The following is a 19,915-nucleotide window of genomic DNA, read 5'->3' on the forward strand; positions in this document are numbered from 1 at the left end:
TGGGGATGTGGTCCTAGGGTCTTTCTTTGCTGTTCTAGGGATTTCCTCCTTCTCTCTCATGGGATGGCCATACAACAGAATGTCTGATGGTCATAAAAAGTGCTGTAGAATTTTTTTTCTTGTCCTGGGCAGATAGACATATTAAGTTTTTTTTTTTTTTTAAAGCATGTTATAAAGCTATATACACAAAATGATTCCATGTTTGTTAACTATGTCCAGAAAAGGCTGGAAATACGTTTGTTTAATTCTTGCTTATTTAAAGAAATCATGTCTGCTCAAGGAATGTGTATGGCTTACATAATGAACAAATAAAAAATATTGTAAGAAAGCTTGGGGACCCTTCACTCTGGTCTTTTCCTCTATCATTTTCTGTATCCTAAAACTTAATTATGGTGGTGGTGGCACAACTATATACATTTCCCCAAACTGATAGAATAACTGTTTAAAATGGGTCCATTTTGGGACTTCCCTGGTGGTCCGTTGGTTAAGACACCCTGCTTCCAATGCAGGGGGCAAGGGTTCGATCCTTGGTCAGGGAACTAAGATCCCACATGTCCCGTGGTGTGGCCACAAAGTAAAAAATAAAATTAAATGGGTGTATTTTATTGTATTTAAGCTATATCCCCCAAAGCAGAAACTAGTGAAACTGGAGAAATCTGAAAGGGTTTGTGGACTGTACCAATGTCAATTTCCTGGTTGTGATATTGTGCTATAATTAAGCAAGATGCCAACTTTGAGAAAAGCTGGCAACCACCCAAAGCTGGAAGAGGCAATGAAGAGTCCTCCCCTAGAAACTTCAGAGGGGATGTGCCCCTGTCGACACCTTGATTTCAGACTTCTGGTGTCTGGAACTGTGAGAGGGTGAATTTCTGTGGTTTTAATTCATGTAGTTTGCCATACTTTGTTACAGCAGCCCTAGGAAGCTCATAGAGAGGACTGTGAGCCCCTAATGGTAGTGACACTGGAATCACTGTGGAGGGGTGGTGAGGCAACGAGAGGTGCCAGACTGATTGGTAATCTTCTAGGAAAAAAATGATAAAGTTATGCACTTTGTGTTGCTGTTCAGTTGCTAAGTCGTGTCCAATTCTGCAGCCCCATGGACTGCAGCGCGACAGGCTTCCATGTCCTTCATTATCTCCTGGAGTTTGCTCAGATTCATGTCCATGAGTCAGTGATGGTATCTAACCATCTCATCCTCTGCTGCCCTCTCCTTTTGCCTTCCATCTTTCCCAGCATCAGAGTCTTTTCCAATGAGTTGGCTCTTCGCATCAGGTGGCCAAAGTATTGGAGCTACACTAAACTAAAAAAGTATCAGATGGATAAAAGGTTAAATCAAAAAAAAGGTAAGGCTATCACAGGTAGAAGAATTCTTGTGATTTCTTCTATCACAGAAGAAAATATAGAAAAGAGAAATTTGTTTACTCATGGGAAGACTTTTCTAAGCATAATACAAAACCCATTTCCATTAAAGGAAAAAAGCTTGACTAGATTTAGACTTCTATGGCCAAGAAAACCCCAAGAACAAAGGAAAAAACAAATGACACTCCAAGGATGCATTCTTGCCAAAAAGATTTAATCTGAATCTAGTGGAGCATTCTCACTTTCAGAAAAGACAGGTAACCTTGGAACAGGTAAAATACCCTCACAAAGAAGCCATCAGACAAAACCAGGATGTGGTACACTCCACAAGACCATTGACTTGGACTTGTTGAAAGGGCATGGCATTAAAATAAAAAAGCTGAATAACTATAAAGATGCATTAAAAACCAAATGCAGTGGTGAAGCTTTGTTGGGTCTTGGTTTGAAAAGGAAACTTTGAGGATAGCTGGGAAAATCTGAACCTTGATTGACTGTTAGGTGACATGGAGACTTTTTTTTCATTTTATCGGGTGTGATTACCACATATTGAAAATATTGAAAAATATTGAAAAACCAACACATTTTTCCTGATTATGAAAGTAAAACATATTCCACAGAAAATATATGAACACCGGACTTCCCTAGTGGTTCAGTGGCTAGGGCTCCTTGCTCTCAATGCAGGGAGCCTGGGTTCAATCCTTGGTCAGGGAACTAGATCCCACATGCTGCAACTAAGACCTGATGCAGCCAAATAAATAAATAAACCCACTGAATAAACGTTAAAGTTTTAAAAAAATACATGCATAGTTAGATAGGATAAAGATCACCCAGGAAAGGGCAACGTTAATATACTTAAATAGTTGTTTTTCCTTACTTTGTACATAGATGATATATGGCTCATGATCCTTAGCCTGTCTTCACTTAATGTTATACCGTGAGTGTTTCTCCATAAAAACAAAGTTCTTTGCAAACATAACTTTACATGATTGCACAGTTATTGCAGGCTAATTGTCATTATTGATCATTTCCGTGCTAGGGACCGTGACAACACTTTACAGAAGTGAACTTGTTTAATCCTTGTCTCACACTAGTCCAAGAAGCAGGTATTAATAAAATAATGATTCCCACTTTAGCAACTTTAAATTTCCTGTTCTGGCTTGTAGCCCCTTCCTGCATCTTCTGGGTTGGCCTTGGAGCATTGTCTGCTGCTTCCGCTGACCTCTGCTTTCCCCATCACATCTCCTCCTCTGACTCCCACACTCCTGCCGTCTTCTTTCACTTATAAGAACCTCTATGATCACACGGGCCCATCGGATAATCTGGGACCATCTCCCATCTCAAGGCCCTTAACTTTATCATATCTTCACAATCACTTTTGCTTTGTAAGGCAGTATATTCACAGCCTAGGGCTTTCAGATGTGGACATCTCTGGGGGCCATTATTCTACCCACCTCACTTGCCCATATGACATGATGTAAGTGACTGAGGTCAGGCTCCTCTTTGCTGACACCCTGTGATCTATTGGATCTCTGCATATTGTTGGCTGGTTAGATTATTTCCAGTTATTTTAACATTGAATAAATAATGCTGTGACAAGCATCCCTGTACAAAATTCAAATTTTGTAATTTGAATTATTTCTGTATAGTATGTTTTTTGGAGGGAATCTTAGGATCAAAGGGTACAATCATTTCTGTTGTTCTTGATACTGAGTGCTTTCCGAAAAGGTTGGCCACTGCCCACCACCAATAGCACCGTATCAGGGAATTCTAGCTCACGCTTTTGTCTTAGAGCCGGAACAGCAAAAAGTGAATCCAGCTGGCACAAGTGCCCGGGCAGGGGACTTCTGCTTAGGGTAGGGGCTGAAAATTTCTGCTCTCAAGTTGAACCTGGCCCATAGATCCCCTTTATTTTGCTTGCACACTTTAAAAAATATGTACATAATTCACCAAGATAAAATTCACCATTTTAAAGTGTTCATCTTTTTAGTCTATTCATAAGGCTGTACAGTCAGTTTAGAGCACTCCTACCATTCCCAAAAGAAACTCTGAGTCCATCAGCAATCTGTCTCCCTTCCCCTCTCCCCACCAGGCCCTGGAGACACCAGTCTACCTTCTCTCTATGGAGTTGCCTATTCTAGAATTTCATACAGTTGGAATCATACGTATGTGGCCTTTTGTGTCTAGCTTGATTCATGAGGTCGCAAAGAGTCGGACGCGACTGAGCGACTGATCTGGTCTGATCTTTCACTTGAGCGTTGTGTTTTCAAGGTTCATGTCTAGTGTGTAGTGTGTCACTGTTTCACCTCTGCTTATGGCTGTGAAGGTGGCTTTATTTGAAAAACAGGGTCTTTGAAAAAAGATATGATTAAATCAAAGATCTTGAGATGAGATCACCCTGGATTTCATCTGGGCCCTAAATCCTGTATCAGGTGTCTTGATATGAGAGGAAGGAGAGGGAGATTTGAGGCACAGACACAGAGAGAAGGCTGTATGCTGGCAACGTAGAGACTGGGGTGATGACTCTACAAGCCAAAGATCTCTAGTAAACCCAGAAGCTGGACCAGGCAAGGATGGACTCTCTCTCTCTCTCTCAGCCTCCAGTAAAAAAAAAACCTGGCAGCCTTGGTTTCAGACTGCTGGCATCCAGAGCAATAGGTTTTTGCTGTCTTAAGCCCTCCAGATTGTGCTAATTTGTTAACAGCAATCCTAGGAAACTAACATGGCTTGTGTGAGAGCCTTTTAGTGCTAAACCCAGGAGAATCCGGCACAGAGAAGGGTTGGTCAGTCTGACACTGGAAATGCCCGTCATGTGTCTAATTTTTTAAAAATTAAAAATAATCTTGCCAGTTAAAAAAGAATGTTTATTTAGATATTTTTGGCTGTGCTGGGTCTTTGTTTGCTGTGCGGGACTTTTCTCTGGCTGCAGAGAGTGGGGGCTACTCTCTAGCTGTGGTGTGCGGGCTTCGCATTGTGGTGACTTCTCTTGTTATGGAGCACAGGCTCTAGGGTATGTGGGCTTCAGTAGTTGTGGCTCCTGGGATCCAGAACACAGGCTCATTAGTTGTGGCGCCCGGGTCTAGTTGCTCCGCAGCATGTGGGAGCCTCCCAGACCAGGGATCGAATTCATGTCTCCTGCCTCTGTCAGGTGGACTCTTTACCAATGAGCCATCAGGGAAGCCCTAACATTTTTTAAAATTTATTTTTTACTATGATGTATTCTTTCTTTGTTTTTATTTATTTATTGGCCACACCACGTAGCATGTGCGATCTTAGTTCCTCAACCCGGGATTGAACCCGTGTCCCCAGCAGTGGAACCTGCGTCCCCTGTATTGGAAAGCAGATTCTTAACCACTGGACCACCAGGGAAGTCCTTCCACTATGTTTTTTTAAACTGAAGTCAGAACACATGAGACAGCTCTGTCTCAGATGGCATGTTGAGCTTCTCTTACTTAGATCAGGACTGGTCACCCTTCTACATCTCAGCTCCTCCTTCTGTCCGTCTCTCTGCTGTCCAGCTTTTGGTAGCATAAGTTGCCCATGGCTTCCAGGGAGTAGGAATGGGCAGGGGGAGCCTGTGGTCCCCTCAGCAGCCCTGCATGTCTTTGGGAGTATGCAATCCCACCGCATCTCAGCTTCCCTCCTTTGAAAAAAGGAGATGCTTCCGGCCTGGGTTATATAGATGATCTGGCTTCCAGCTGAAAGATGCAGCGGATGACAAAGTGCCAAGTGGTCCTCACCTTCCTGGGGCTTGTTTCTGAGCAGAGAGACACTGGTGGTTTCACTTAGGAATGAAACTGCCAACATCTGGTGGCAGCTGGAGCCCAGAAGCCCTGTACTGGGAAGAGAGCTGAGCTTCCTTTTTCCTATTTCCTCCTGGATCAGATCAGCAGACCCACTGATTATCTAACCAGTGAGACAGCCTGAGAGAAAAGAAGAGCTCTACACTTCCCAACACCCAGACCCGATTTTCCTGATCGTCCACACAGGTGCCCAGGGAGCTTCTCCCAGGCCCCTCTGGGACTGACTTTGCAGCTGTAAAGAACAGCCAGGAAAATCATTTTGATCTTAAGACAGCTGGGGTCTCTCCTGGATTCATCCTGAGCTCTCCTGTCCTTCCAACTGTAGTGGATCACCAGAAACCTCCTCTGACATTCTGGAAGCCTCCCAGGAACCCCCCCAGAGCCGTTTTCCTCCATCTCCAGCAATGCAGAGTTGTGTGGCTGAGGCCTGCCCCTGGACGAGGCCTCTGGAAGAGCACAAAGAATTCCTTTTGATCTCACAATTTCTCAAGTGCAAGTATTTAGAAATGACTCTCGCCCCGAAGCTAGTGGCCAAGTGCCAGGAGGGCAGGCTAGATGGAGGAGTGGGGCAGGCTGGGGAGTGGTGCAGATTCCTCCAAGGCCAGGCACAGAGGAGGGAACCAGTTTGCACATTGGGGGGCGGGGAGGTGCAGGAGGCAGAGGCTGGAGGAGCTCTACTCTCTCAGGAGTCTGGTCTTCCATTTTCCTTTCATACTGTATTGTCCATATACATAAAAGTAATACATACTCTAAAGGAGGTATTTCTATTTTGTGTCTTTAATATATCCTTAAGAGATTTTTTAATGTGTTTTTATATATATGTGCAAGTAATACATGCTCATGGTAAAACTATATTTATGGCTTGTCTTTTTGAGTATTTTTAATATATTGTGGTTTTTGTGCATGGAAAGTAGCATATGCTCACTAGTATGAGCTAGACTAGCAAAAATAACTTGTAAAATTGAGATATAACTTACATATCCTAAAGAGTACAGATCTTAAAGAAATTGCTCAGTATATTTTCACATTATGTATGTATCTATGTAATTATCACCGTGGCAAAGGCTCCCTTGGACCCCTCCAAAGAGGTCACCTCTATTCCAACTTATAACACCATGTGAAAGTGAGTGAAGTTGCTCAGTCGTGTCCGACTCTTTGCGACCCCATGGGCTGTAGCCTACCAGGGTCCTCTGTCCATGGGATTTTCCAGGCAATAGTCCTGGAGTGGATTGCCATTTCCTTCTCCAAAAAAATTACTTATTTAGACTGCTCTTCACAGCATGAACTTAGTTCCTTAGGGATCGAACTTGTGCCCCCTGAAGTAGAAGCTCAGAGTCTTAACTACTGGACCACCAGGGGTTCCCTGTCTGGCTTATTTCACTCAGCACTAGCCTGCAAGGTTCAGATAGTGAAAGTTGCCCAGTCGTGTCCGACTCTTTGTGATCCAGGCCAGAATACTGGAGTGAGTAGCTGTTCCCTTCTCCAGGGGATCTTCCCAACCCGGGGATGGAACCCAGGTCTCCCGTATTGCAGGCAGATTCTTTACCAGCTAAGCCACAAGGGAAGCCCTACATTTTTATAGATGAAGCCAAATTGGTCTTCCAGAAACTTTCACCAATGCCTACGTGCACCAACATTAGGTGAGAATGCTTTAATTTAACTTTAAAATAGATGCCCCCTCCCACCCCCTGCCACACGCCAGTGGCATCTCACTTTGCTTTGTGTTGCTTTAGTTGTGAAGCTAAGTACCTTCTCTGGGATTCATTGACCATTGACATACTTGAGAAAATTCTTTTCTTCATTTTTGATTGTGTTGGGTCTTCGCTGCTGTGCAGGCTTTTCTCTAGTTGCAGCGGGCGGGGGACTGCTCTCTAGTTGTTGGGTGAAGGCTTCTCATTGTGGTGGCTTCTCTTGTTGCAGAGCACGGGCTCTAGAGTGTGTGGGCTCAGTAGTTGTGGCTCCTGGGCTCTAGAGCACAGGCTTAGTAGTGCGGTGCGCCGGCTCAGTTACCCCATGGCATCTGGGATCTTCCCGTACCAGGGATTGAACCTGTGTCTCCTGCACTGGCAGGTGAATTCTTTACCACTGAACCACTATGGAAGCCCGATATACTTCTTTTTTGAGGATTGTCTAAATATTTTATTAAAATCCTTTCTGTCATTCATCTTTTTAAAATTATATTTGTAAACACTCTTTGTATATTGCAGAAAGACCTTGTATTTGAAAGGCATGGAAAGGAAATAGTTTTATATCTATAGCAAAACAGAGGAGGTTCCACTGATGTTAGTTTTTTCTTTTTGCTGCTTGGACTAGGGATCAAACCTGTGCCCCCTGCTGTGGAAGCACAGAGACCTAACCGCTGGACCACCAGGGAATTCCCTCTGGTGTTAGTTCTGAAACTCAACTGTCCAACCACACTCTTCTTTTGCTTGTATATTATACCTTGATCACACAGTATCAAAATGAGGAGTTTAAGTTTGATTTTGGTAAGTGCTTTGGAATAAGATAAACCCAGAACTGGGAGGCACCATCACTTCTCCATTTTGACAGCATGCTTTCCTTCTGAGCCTACAATGGGCCTCAGAATCCTTCCTAACACAAAGCTCCATGTGGCCTGTGGTGACTCGAGTTGGCATGAGTTGAGACCTCTGTGCTTCCATGATGGAATGACTCCTGGAAGTTACCTGAATGTAGTGATGCCCAGTAGAGGTGGGATGGAGGAGCTATCAGGGTTTGTACTGGTTTCATCAGGCTGAGGGCAGGTCGATAGAGCTCCAGGCTGGGGCTGCAGAGATTCAGCCCAGAAGATCTTGCATGGCCATAGTAGGTTCTCACTGAGCAGCTGATGAAATGTTGGTGATGAGGTCGTGTCTGGATTTTGCAGGTGAGGAGAGAGAGAAGGGGAGATTGGTGGCCCAGGGGGTTTCAAGATAAATGTAAAGGATCCAATTTTGGAACAAGAGGTGCATTGACTGCGTTTGTCTTTGTTCATGCTTGTTGCCCCCGCAGGTGAGTTCCCAGAACTGGAGGGAAGGAAGCCTGGATGGCAGTGGGGGACAGCTCCTACTTCCCTTCTCCAAAGTCTTTGCTGTCCTTGTTTTAGGCTGGGCTGGCCGGGTCTCAGGTGTCAAAGGTGGACTTTTTAAGCGCCTTGTGTTTCAGGCTGGAGATCTTGGGAAAGAAAATGTATTTGGGCATTTTGCCTATTCCTTTTCCTGCACAGAGAAGCCTCCCCCATCTGCCTCCAGGTGGCTTTGCAATTTAAACTTGAAAATGCTGAAGCCTTTTCCCACAGCCACTTTGGGATGACTTCGTTACTTTCCACATCCTCCCAATTAGTTCTCTGGCTTCGTGTATCCCTCAACATCCCTTCTCATTCCACTGCGAAATGAAATGTTTTTACGCAGTCTGAGGGAAATGTTTTAACATCCATATCCCCACAGGTAGCCTGTCTGGGCTTCTTCATGGAGCTGAGTGGATGGTGTTAGGTACCTGGGACGCACCTCCTTACCAACCCACCCCTCTGCGTATGTGTGCACGTGCGCACATGTGTACAGGCTCACACAATTCTCTGTATATCCAATCCTTTTGTATTGTGTATACTACAGACATTGCACTGAAAAACCAAAACATCAAATGGCATATGTTAAACCTACTTGGAGATAGGTGGTAGGCTGGGTGCCAGGGAACACCTGGCAGTCAGGGTTGCTGCTGTCAAGGAACTTTGCTCAGTTTCTGGATCGCAGTCAGTGGGCTTCATTTGGCACCACATAGGATGGGTGCATGTGTGCTTAGGTGGTCAGTCGTGTCTGACTCTTTGCAACCCAGGCTCCTCTGTGCATGGCATTCTTCAGGCAAGACTACTAGAGTGGGTTGCCATTCCCTTCTCCAAGGGATCTTACAGACCCAGGGTTTGAACCAGGGTCTCCAGCTTTGCAGTCTGATACTTTACCATCTGAGTCACCAGGGAAGCCCATACTGGTAGTATGAGACCTTTAACTTTACTACTTGTCCTGTGATGTGTGGCCCATGCTTTGTGCAAGCTGGGTCTTTTCAAAAAATTTAAAAGTTTAGTAAGATGTACATAACATGAAATTTACCCTTTGAACCGTTTCCCTCCTTTTAACCATTTCTAAGTGGACAATTCCGTGGCATTAAGCACATTCACATCATTATGTGACCATCACCATCATCCATCTCTGGAATGTTTTCATCTTCCCAAACTGAAACTGTGCCCATTAAACACTAATTCCCCATCCTTCTCCCCCAGCCCCTGGCACCCACCATCTACTGTGATCTGACTCCCGCAGGTCCCTCAAAGGAGCAAAATCAGAATATTTGTCCTTCTGTGACGGGCTGATTTCACTGAGCATCATGTCCTCAGGGTTCATCCACGTTGTAGTAGGTGTCAGCATTTCCTTCCTTTTTAGGGATAAATAATATTCCATTGTATGGATAGATCACATTGTGTTTATCCGTTCATCCATCGAGGGACACTTGGGTTGCCTCCACCCCTTGACTTTAGAGATAGTGCTGCTGTGATCATGGGGGTACAAATTGCAAACAGGACTTTTTAATATGTGGACTTAATTGTCAACATTTAATAATTGGGAAATTTCACCCCCAGAATATCTGCTGTCCAGTTTCTTGTGAAAAACAAGGCGATCTGGCCGTACTGGCCTGCTGTCCTGAGTGTCAGGCACTGCAGAGGAGGTGGGAACAGCTCTTGATCCTGGGATGATATCATCCAGACACTGAGACCAGAGGTTGACTGCTCTATGTTGTTGGGCTTATGCTGTTGTTTTTCTCATAGTCGAGTTACAAAGAAAGCAAAATATTTCCATTACTTGTGTCTCTATCAAAAGTGGAAAATAAAAAGCAGCTGGAGAGGTCTCCGTGTTCTGGGGAAAGAGGACTATTCTTACTTATTGAACATACAGAGTGGGTAGATCTGTGGGCAAGGAACCCAGAGGATTCGTTTCGTGTTATGAAATAAGCTAGCTCCTTCACCCACTTCAGGTCCCTGCTGGGCATGCCAGCTGACCTCCAGCTGGGGTTTTAGGAGTGCTGGCTAAAACCAGCTGTTTTTAGGAGTGTATAGCTCTGTCCCTGTTAATGGGTTGGTAATCCCTCTGGACAACCATACCCAGTCACCTCCAAGGCAAAGTTATTAGATGTATAAAGTAAGCAGGTCGAAAGACGTGTTCTAAGTCCTAACCCTCAGTACTGCTGAACGTGAGCTTTAATGGAAAAAGAGTGTTTGCAAATATGATTAAGGATCTGGTGAGGAGAGGAGGTCATCCTGGATGAACCGAGTGGGCCCGAAGTCCGATGACAAGTGTCCTTATAAGAGACAAAAGAGGAGAGATGCGAACGGAAGGGAAGGTCACATGATGATGGAGGCAGAGACTGGAGTGGGTGGCCACAAGCCAAAAAACGCTGGCAGCAGGAGCTGGAAGAGGCAAAGGAGCCATCTGCCCCAGAGACTTCAGAGGCAGCCCTGCCGACACCTGGATGTCAGACGTTTGGCCTCCAGAACTGTGAGAGAATAAATGTGGGTTGTTTGAAGCCATCCAGTTTGCTATGCTTTGTTACAGCCACCAGGGAAAACCCAGGTAGCTGGATTGTCTCTGTGGATGAAAGGGAGCTTACTGGTCAGTAACTTCAAGATATAGTTGAAGGACTACCCTGGTAGTCCAGTGGCTAAGACTACATAGTCCAATGCAGGGGGCCCAGGTTCGATCCCTAGTCAGGGAACTAGGTCTCATTGCTGCAACTAAGAGTTCAAATGCCACAACTAAAACTAGTGGGAAGCTGCTATATAACACAGGGAACGCAGCAGGTGCTCTGTGATGACCTAGAGGGGTGGGATGGGAGCGCGGAGAGGCTAAAGAGGGAGAGGAAGTATATATATATGTATACAATTATGACTGATTTGAGTTGTTGTAGGGCAGAAACCAACATAATATTGTAAAGCACTTAACCTCCAATTTAAAAAATTAGATTTTGCACGCCACAACGAAGATTGAAGATCCTGCATGCCACACCTAAGACCCAGAGCAGCCAAATCAATAAAGTAATTAATTAATTTAAAAAGATTCAGTTGAAGATAGAAAATACAGAAATGTTTTTGGCTTCACACTGGCCTTTGTGGTCAGAATAGCAGGAGAGCCAGGGTCTGGTTGGTCTATGTAACTTGCACTCCCTAAAGTGCCAAAACCACAGAGAACCCCATTTTAAAAAGAAGAAATTGGGCATGTAGATGTGATGATTTGCCCAGGGTCTCATACATAACTAGTGGCAAAACTCGAGGCAGAGCAGAACCAAAGAAAAAGTGAAAGGTGGGCGATGACTGATGCTTCTTATCTGGGTGAGTGGTGGCAGGACCCTCACTTTGTGTTTTATCTTAAAAAGCAATTATTAGGCCCAAATATTAAAAGCATCCCTCTGCTGTTGGAACTTGTGGCTCTTTAGAAAGGATGAACATTCTTCCCTGTGCTTGCTTACCGGTGCTTTAAATTTCTTTGCAGAATTTATTTACCCACGTTTCATAGGAGAAAAACAAACCTCTTTTGAAAATGACATAAACAGAAAACGTCAGTAGTCTAATAAAGTCTGAAGAGTAGTCATAGTAAGAAATGAATGACCAGAGCCTTTCCCAGGCAGATCCTCCCATAGGGGAGGATGGAGGGATGAGCGTGCTGGAAAGACATGGCGTCTTTCCTGTTGCCTGGGCTGGATGTTTATAAATTATGTGCTGCTGCCCCTGACCTGTTTCTTTAGCTGAAGTTTTCATGTAAAACATTGGATTTCCAGAGGGGTTTTCTCTGTGGTGTGGTTTGTTCAAAAAGGTTGGCTCTTGTATTTGTTCTCCAGAATGACTTTCTCCCCAGGAACTGCCGGTGAAAAGAACCACTTCCCCAATTAATTCCAGATGTGGAATACATCAACCTGCATCTTTTTCAAAATATTCACAAGCTTTTAAAAAACTGAATTAACTTTCTTTTTGGTTGCGCTGGATCTTCGTTGCTGCACAGCAGCTTTCTCTAGTTGCAGTGAGTGGGGGCTACTCTTCACCGCGGCTTCTCATTGTCATGGCTTCTCTTGTTGAGCACAGGCTCTAGGCACACAGGCTTTGGTAGTTGTAGCACATGGGCTCTAAAGCGTGGAGTTCCCTGCATTGGCAGATGGATTCTTATCCGCTGTACCACCAGGGAAGACCAAGCTGCATTTTTTATTAAGATGGTGGGAGTATTTAAGTTGTACTCTATTTAGAAAAATAAAAGCAATCTGATAATGGCTTGAATCTGATGATTGAAAAACGTCATTTTTCATGTTGAACCATCAGGCATCAATTCACCTGGGGGGATTTGGCTGACACCCTACAGCTGGAACCCAGAACAGCCTCCAGTAGGAATTCCCAGGGGCTCCTTGGAGCATCCTTATCCACCGTCCCTGAGCTTCTTTCACAGAGGAACCAGAGCTCCAGCCAGGTTCTGGTGGGAGTTGGGTAGACTTCTTCAGAGTGGGGACACCCCAAGCTGTTCTTCCTGGCTCCCCCGTGGGTGCCTACAGCAGCACTTATTAGCCAAGCAGGACACTGGGACAGTGGGAAGCCAGCTAAGCAAACTGGATCCTCTGTTTAGACTTCATGGCCTGAAATATGAACAATGTGCAGGCTCCGTGCTTTTTTTTCTTTTTTGGTGGAGCCCCAGAATCATTTTGTTTCCCAAAATACATATAACGTAAAACATATCATTTTAATTATCTTAAGTGTATAAATCAGTGGCATTTAATGCATTCACAGTGTTGTGTAACCATCACCACTGTTTAGTCCCAAAACATTTTCATCACCCCAAGAGGGAACTTGCACTCATGAAACAGTCACCCCGCCCCATTTCTCCTTCCCCTCAGTCCCTGGTGACCACAAACTCCGTTCTGTCTGCAAGGATGTGCCTCTTCCGGACATTTCATATGAATGGAATCAGGTGGCCTGTGGCCTTTTGTGTCTGGCTTCATTTACTTAGCACGTTTCCAAGGTTCACCTGTGTTGTCACGCATGTCAGTGCCTCACTCCTTCGTGTGGCTCAATACTATTTCACTGTAAGGCTACATCGAATTTCATTTATGTTCTTCTGTTGATAGATATGTGAGCTGTTTCCACCTTTTGAAGACTGTCAAGAATGCTGCTCTGAACATTTGTGTACAAGTGTTTGTTCGAACATTTGTTTTCAATTCTTTGGGTGTATATACCCAGGAGTGGAATCGCTTTGGTAATTCTGTATTTAACTTCTTGAAGACCCAGTAAACTTCCACAGTGGCTGCACCATTTTGCATTCGTACCAGCAATATATAAGGGTTCCAACTTTTCCATATCCTTACTAACATTTCTTATTTTCTTTTCTTTTTTTTAAATTACAGTCATCCTATGGGGAGAAGTGGTGTCTCGGTGTGGTTTTGATTTGAATCCTATGATGACGGTGATGTTGAGTGTCTCTCCTTGTGCTCCTCAGTCATTTGCCAAGGCGCCCTTGCACTTTACCAACACTCTGTGCAACAGCAGACAAATCTGTCCAGAAGGGAGTTGAACTGGGTGAATGGCTTTAAGCTACTTTGTCCACATAACTCCTGAAAGAACTTGGAAAAGTCGTGCCCCTGTGGTACCTTTTTATTAGGTCGATATCTGTTCTTCATCATGAGGTTTGTTAAGGTTGCAAAGGGTGTGATTTCTGGGGTATTGTCAATTTTGACTCAAAAATAAAAGGTTCCTCACTCTAGAGAAGCAGAACCTGACATTTTGTCTTGTTTGCAAGATCATTGAGCAAGTCATGTTCCTCTGCCAAAAACAAACCAGCCCAGAAAGCAACTTCACACCTTAAGATAAAAATCATAGTATCCAAATGATCACACCTTGCCTATTTCCTGTGAACCTCGACTCTATTCAATAACAACAAGATTTTTAGCCCTGACCTTTGCTCTTCCTGTCATGTCCTGACATTAGAATTAGCAATATCACATGAGAAAGCAGTTGTTGGTCCACTCAGGACAGACACATGTAAATTTGGTGACCGTGGTTTTCCTGTGATTTTTCCCCCTTTTCAATACTTGATGGCTCTTTGGATTTGGTGAGTTGGTACTTCTGAAGTCTGCCTTTTCTTTACTCTTTGCAAGAAAACTTTCTTTTTCTAAATGCATCTGCTGCTGGATTCCTTGGGCGATTATTTTAAATATATCAAACAAAATGTAACTTAGGTAGCAGTGTGGCATCATGATACCAAAGGTGTGGGCAAATTCTCCTTGGTTCTTTTCTCCTCCACTTTTCACTTCTTCTACCGAATTTTATTTTAATAAAAGCATTTTTTATGTTTGACAGTAACTCAAGGATAGGTCTCTGCAACAAAAACATGTCCATAATTTAAATTTAAAATATTTTCTTTCCTGTGACTCTAAGACTCTCAGTATTAAAAATTACTCTGGGTTGAATGATGTATACAATTAATCGATTCCTCAAACCAACCAAAATATATTAAAATTGTGGTATATATTTATGATATACATATAAAAATTAGTTGCTGGACTGAATCTCTTAATGAGATGAACGGGGCTGTGTGTTTTCAAATGGTTCATGTGTTGTTGGATGAATATTACTTATTATCTCAGACGTGGTTCAGAATCAATTCCATCCCTGTTTTTCATTTTTATTGGTCTAGACCATGAGAAAACTTGTTCATATAAAATTTATACATGGTAATGTTATAGTTTTGTTTTTGAACTTCTTGGAGATTTAAGCCAAAAGTCACAGTGATTTATCATCAGAAACATAACAAAACAAAAATGACCAGATTAAATTCTCCTCCTGGTGTTAAAGACTCTGGGCCTTAGCCACTTGCTGTCTTGGCAGTGGGGTTACACGAGTGGCCTGGGTGTCTCTCCTGCCGGGAGATTCACCACCTTCCTTCTCCTCTTGCCTTGTGGGATGGAAGGAAGGACAACCTCCGGAGGTGTGATGGGGTGAGGAGGCGGCGTCCCGGTACTGGTGGTGGTGGGGGTGCTCCCAGGCTCAGCCTCTGGCAAGCTCTCCCTGGAAACGCGCCCCCGGGCGGCCAGACCCAGACAGCCTCAGACCCGCCCGCTGCGCTTTGGCCATTAAGAGATGCCGGGGTCAGGGCGCTCCGGGCGGGATAAGGAGTAGGGGGGTCCGGGGTCGCCGCGCAGACCGTCCCACCTGGGGTGCGCGCCCCAGGGTGCTGCTCTGCCCCTGAAGTGATCCTTCAAGGTCGAACTGCAGAGAGAGTCAAGGAACCCGCTGCCCACCGATCACAAAGGGGAGGGGCGCACCAGCTTGCTGCGCGTGCGCGGGCAAGTGTGCTACCCGCCCGCGGGCTGTACATGCGGGTGGCGGGGGTAGGGGGCGCCTGTTCGGAGCGCGTATCCTCTGATGTCAGGATCCCGAGCGAGTGTGGGATGTGTGTGTGTGTGCGCGCGCGCGTGTGTATGTTGTACGTGTATTTATGCGTATGTGGCTGGGATGTGGAGTAAGATGGTGTTTTGTATGAGGTGCATGCAGTGTGCTCAACACGTATGGAGTGTTTCTGCGTGTGTGGCGTGTTTTGTGTGTATGTGGGGTGTGTGTAGAGGGTGGGATATGTTACATACGGCGTGCGGGTGAGGTGAGTGTGGAGCGTCGCAGTTGCTTGCAGCGCTCCGGGTTCGCGTCCCATCTGGTTTGGGCTGCGCTCCCAGCTTGGGGCTCAGCGGACCTCTGCCTGCCGCGCAGGACCACCAGCTTGGGCTGGACCGAGTGCGGCAGGTAACCATGGAAACAGATGCTCCCGCGGCGGAGGTGGACGGGTGGCGGGTGGGGGAGGCATCTGATGAGGCGCCCAGGCTGGTACTGGACACGCCGCTTCCTCGGTTGACTGGGGGACCCGGGGTCCTCACTCGGTCGCTCGGCAGGCCTGGGGCGGGGCCCGAAGGATTCCTGCTGTCTCACCTCCCAGCAAGGAAGCCCTTGCTGCTTCCAGGTGTGAAGGCGCAGCAAGTCTTTGGCGCCTCGGATCCTGCTCAGGGGAGACGAACCCCCGCGTTCTAAAGGTGGCCGGGAGCCTCACAAGCAGTTATCGGGTTTTATGACCCGCAGGTGCTCCTGTTGGGTCCCAGGACAAATGAAAAACCTGGGAAGGGCTGAAGGGAGGCCTGGTGTTTGGCACAGGCTTCTCTTCAGTGGAGAGGGGAGCAGCTCACAGGTTCTGGAAAGCAGACTTCACTCCCATCCAGTAGATCCTTTGTGGGAAAAGACTGGCCAGGCCTACTAGCCTTGATATACCTGTCCTCCCCTCTCACCTCTGTTCAGAGCCAGCTGGTGGGCGATGCCACCTCAGTTCTTATCCTGTGTAATGGGAGGAGGTTGGTCTAGATCACTTTTCTTCATTCACTCGTTCATTCATAACCTTTATCTAGTGCAAAGATGCTCAAGTGTAGCGCCAGGGCCAGCAGCATCAGAATCACCTGGAAACTAGTGAGAAATGTACATTCTCAGGCCACCTCCAGACCTACCAATGTGAGAAGCACTGATCCGCGGTGACCCTTGTGCTAAACATGGGGCTACATGATCCCTCCCATCATGGGATTCTAAAACAAACCTAGTGGGGAAAGTTCTAGCTCTTTTTTCTGAACATCCTGTGTTTTGCTTGGGGATCCATCTAAAACTAGATGAAGCATAAATACTTCTTGGCCACATCCCCAAGGCTGGTCTGAGAAGGAGTGGGGCTATTTCAGAGAAGGAGGAGTAGAAGAAGTTGGACAGGAGGTTCGGAATTCCTCTCAACTTCAGAAGCTGCTTGAGAAAGACTTCAAGGGGTGTTGTGGAGCCCAAGAGCGCCGCCTCCTGGTGACAGCATGCAGGACTGATTCTAAAGAATGGGGTTTCTTGACAAAGGGGGCTTTCAGTGTCCCAATCATACACCCAGCCAGGCATGAACTACCCGGTCATTACTCAGGAACGTTTCATCCATTACTGCCAGCAGCTGGACTGGCCAAATTCAACAAAGGCTCTGAGAAAACAGGAAGTTGTGTGTGGCTGATATGTAAGAGAGTCCCCAGTCATGTCCACGTGGCTCGAGAATGCAGTGCATGGCTTTGTTTCAGCTGGGGTTTTCTCCAGACCTTTTTAGTCAGGCTAATAGTAAAATGAACTTTGTACAGAGAACTGCAACATTAGTTTTCCGTGGAGTCCTGAAATCCTCTGATAGGTACTGAGAAGGGTGCAGGGCATGGTGGAAATCCAGTGTACTTTTGTGGAGGGGTTGGGGGGGCAGTCTTTGGACACTGGCCTTGGGGAGGCTGAGTGCTGCCCTCCAGAGGCGTCCTGGGCTGGCCATGCTGTGGGAAGGGAGGGGAGGCAGGAGGGGCGTGGACAACCAGCGTGGCTATCCTGACTCTGGAAAACCTCCTTTATTATTTTTATTTTGTTGTGTCTACCAGTCAACATTTTTCTTTAAATCAACTCACTCTTTTTCACTTAAGTTACTTTTAAAAGGAAAAAACTTAGAAAATAACAGACATAAATGGAAAATCAGTAGCATTCACCCAAGCTGAAGGTGATCATAAAAACAAATATAAGGCAAATAACAGGGTTGTAACACTCTGCCCTGACACGGTTGCCCACCAGAGCTCTGAGCCTGGGTCTTCTCTCTATGCTACAGAGGGAGGTGTTTAAGATTTAGTATCAGCAAGCAGAAACTTTCTGCTAGAGAAACAAGAAGGTTTGGAGATGAAAAGGAAGGCAGTGTGACTTTCTCACTCTGTGATACCCTGTCTCTTTATAACTCCTGAAACGTAACACGTGGGCCTTCTGTGGGCCAGGCCCTGTTTTAAAGACTTTGCAAATACTAATTTCATCATTGAGACCACCTCACTGGACAGGTGCTGCTATTGGTTCTGATTTTACAGATGAGGAAACTGAGGCCCAGAGGTGAGAACCTGTCTAGGGCTGCAGAGTGTTGAGTTAGTGAGTGTCAGAGTTCCGGAGCTGTTTGAACCCATCATCTGCTCAGGGTGGTATCCCCCACCCCCCAGCCCACCCCCAGCTGCACAGATGGGAATCAGCCCACTGCTCGCAGCCTGCCTCAGCTCCCATGTTCCTGATGCAAGAAGCTTATTCAGTGTTAGTCAACCATCGGGACTTTTTTGGGGTGCTCTGGGGATGACAGACATCTGCGGTAGCAGAATACTTAATGTGGGCCAGGCCAGATTATTTTTCTCTCTTTTCTCTCTTTTCCTTTTCTTTTTGAAAAAGCCGTTTGAGAGTGATTCTCAGAATATCTGTTAGCTCGTCCCTAGAAAGTAGGCTAGCCTGACCATGGTCGTTGTGGGCTATTGGTGAAAGGTTGGGTGTCTCTTGGAGATGGGGGTCATGGCGGTTACGCTGGCATCTCTGAGCACTCACTGCTCCATGCACATGGATGCGAAGGGATGCCCCACCCTCCGGTTCCCTCCAGCCTGATTTGGGCCTGTCCAGATTTGGAAGCTGGTGTGGGCAGTCAGGAGGGCCTGGGTATCCCAGTAGGGCTGCACGTGGTGGGGGTGGGGCAGTCCTTCCAGGACAACTATGGGATGCAGGGCCAGGGAGCCACAGGGCCTTTCCGATTAGGCAGCACTCCAGCCCCAGGCTGGTGGTTAGGCAGCTGTGGAGGGCAGGTTGGGATGGATCCTGCAGATGGAGATGGGGCTCAAACTACAGGTAGAAGCAAGAGGCCCGGGCAAGGGAGAAGAGGGATTCATAGACAAGGAATAGGCAGATCCTGACAAACGCATCCTTCGAAGAATCTGTCTCTCATTGTCACAGCTGGATTTATATGCAAAAGCTGAATTTGACAACTTTAGCATCTCCCATAGTAGGGTTTTAATTATCCCTGTGGCTACTATCTAAGAACCACCTGCCTCGGTGCTTCGTCCTGGGGTAACCTCAGAGACATGGACACCTCCTTATTATCCCATTTTTCCAGATGAGGAAACTGAGGCTGGGGGAGGTAAACTACTCCCCTTAGGCCATGGGGACAAACTGGAGCAGTACTTGGTCTGACTCCAAAGTCCACGCTCTTGAGAGCTGTTGTGAGTGTACAGTCCTTGAAGTGGCTCAGTACTGATAGTGTCCAAGGCACCAGGTGGTGGACATTGGCCCCCTGCCCCTGGCCTGGCCACCCAGGTCCCCTCTGAAGCCAGTCAATGCTCACCTTTTCTTGAAACTTCTCCAAGGATATGTCTTATGTGTAGACTTACCACACACACACACCCCTCCCCCACAATTGCATTCTGCCATTTGCAGCATTTTCTGTTTAGCTGAGCAATGTGGCATAGAGTTCTGGTTTCCTTCAGTTCTCATCCCCCCTTTGCTTTTTAATGGGGAGCCCACCCTTTACCAGCTTTTGCTGGCAGTCCAACCAGGGCCTGTTCCCAACAAGAATGGGTAGGTTCCCCTGTGTTTGTCAGCCTCCTAAGAAACTAGGAGGTTATTATACCCTGGATCCAAGTGGGAAGGCTGTAAGAAACCAGCAGGCTTTAGAATGAAATGTTGCACCCACACTGGTCACTGTGTTTTGGTAACAGCCAGTGGGGTCCTTTATTCCCATCCGTGCTTTCTGCCTGGCGGTGTACTCCTGGTGGCCTGGGTGCAGGCCCTGGTCAGCTCAGATGGAGATGGCCCCTGGGCCGGAGGTGTGTGGACTCGGGGCTGGGAGCTCCAGGGCAGAGCCTCC

The sequence above is a fragment of the Bos javanicus genome, chromosome 19, assembly GCF_032452875.1.
Source record: "Bos javanicus breed banteng chromosome 19, ARS-OSU_banteng_1.0, whole genome shotgun sequence".
In the NCBI taxonomy this organism is placed as follows: Eukaryota; Metazoa; Chordata; class Mammalia; order Artiodactyla; family Bovidae; genus Bos; species Bos javanicus.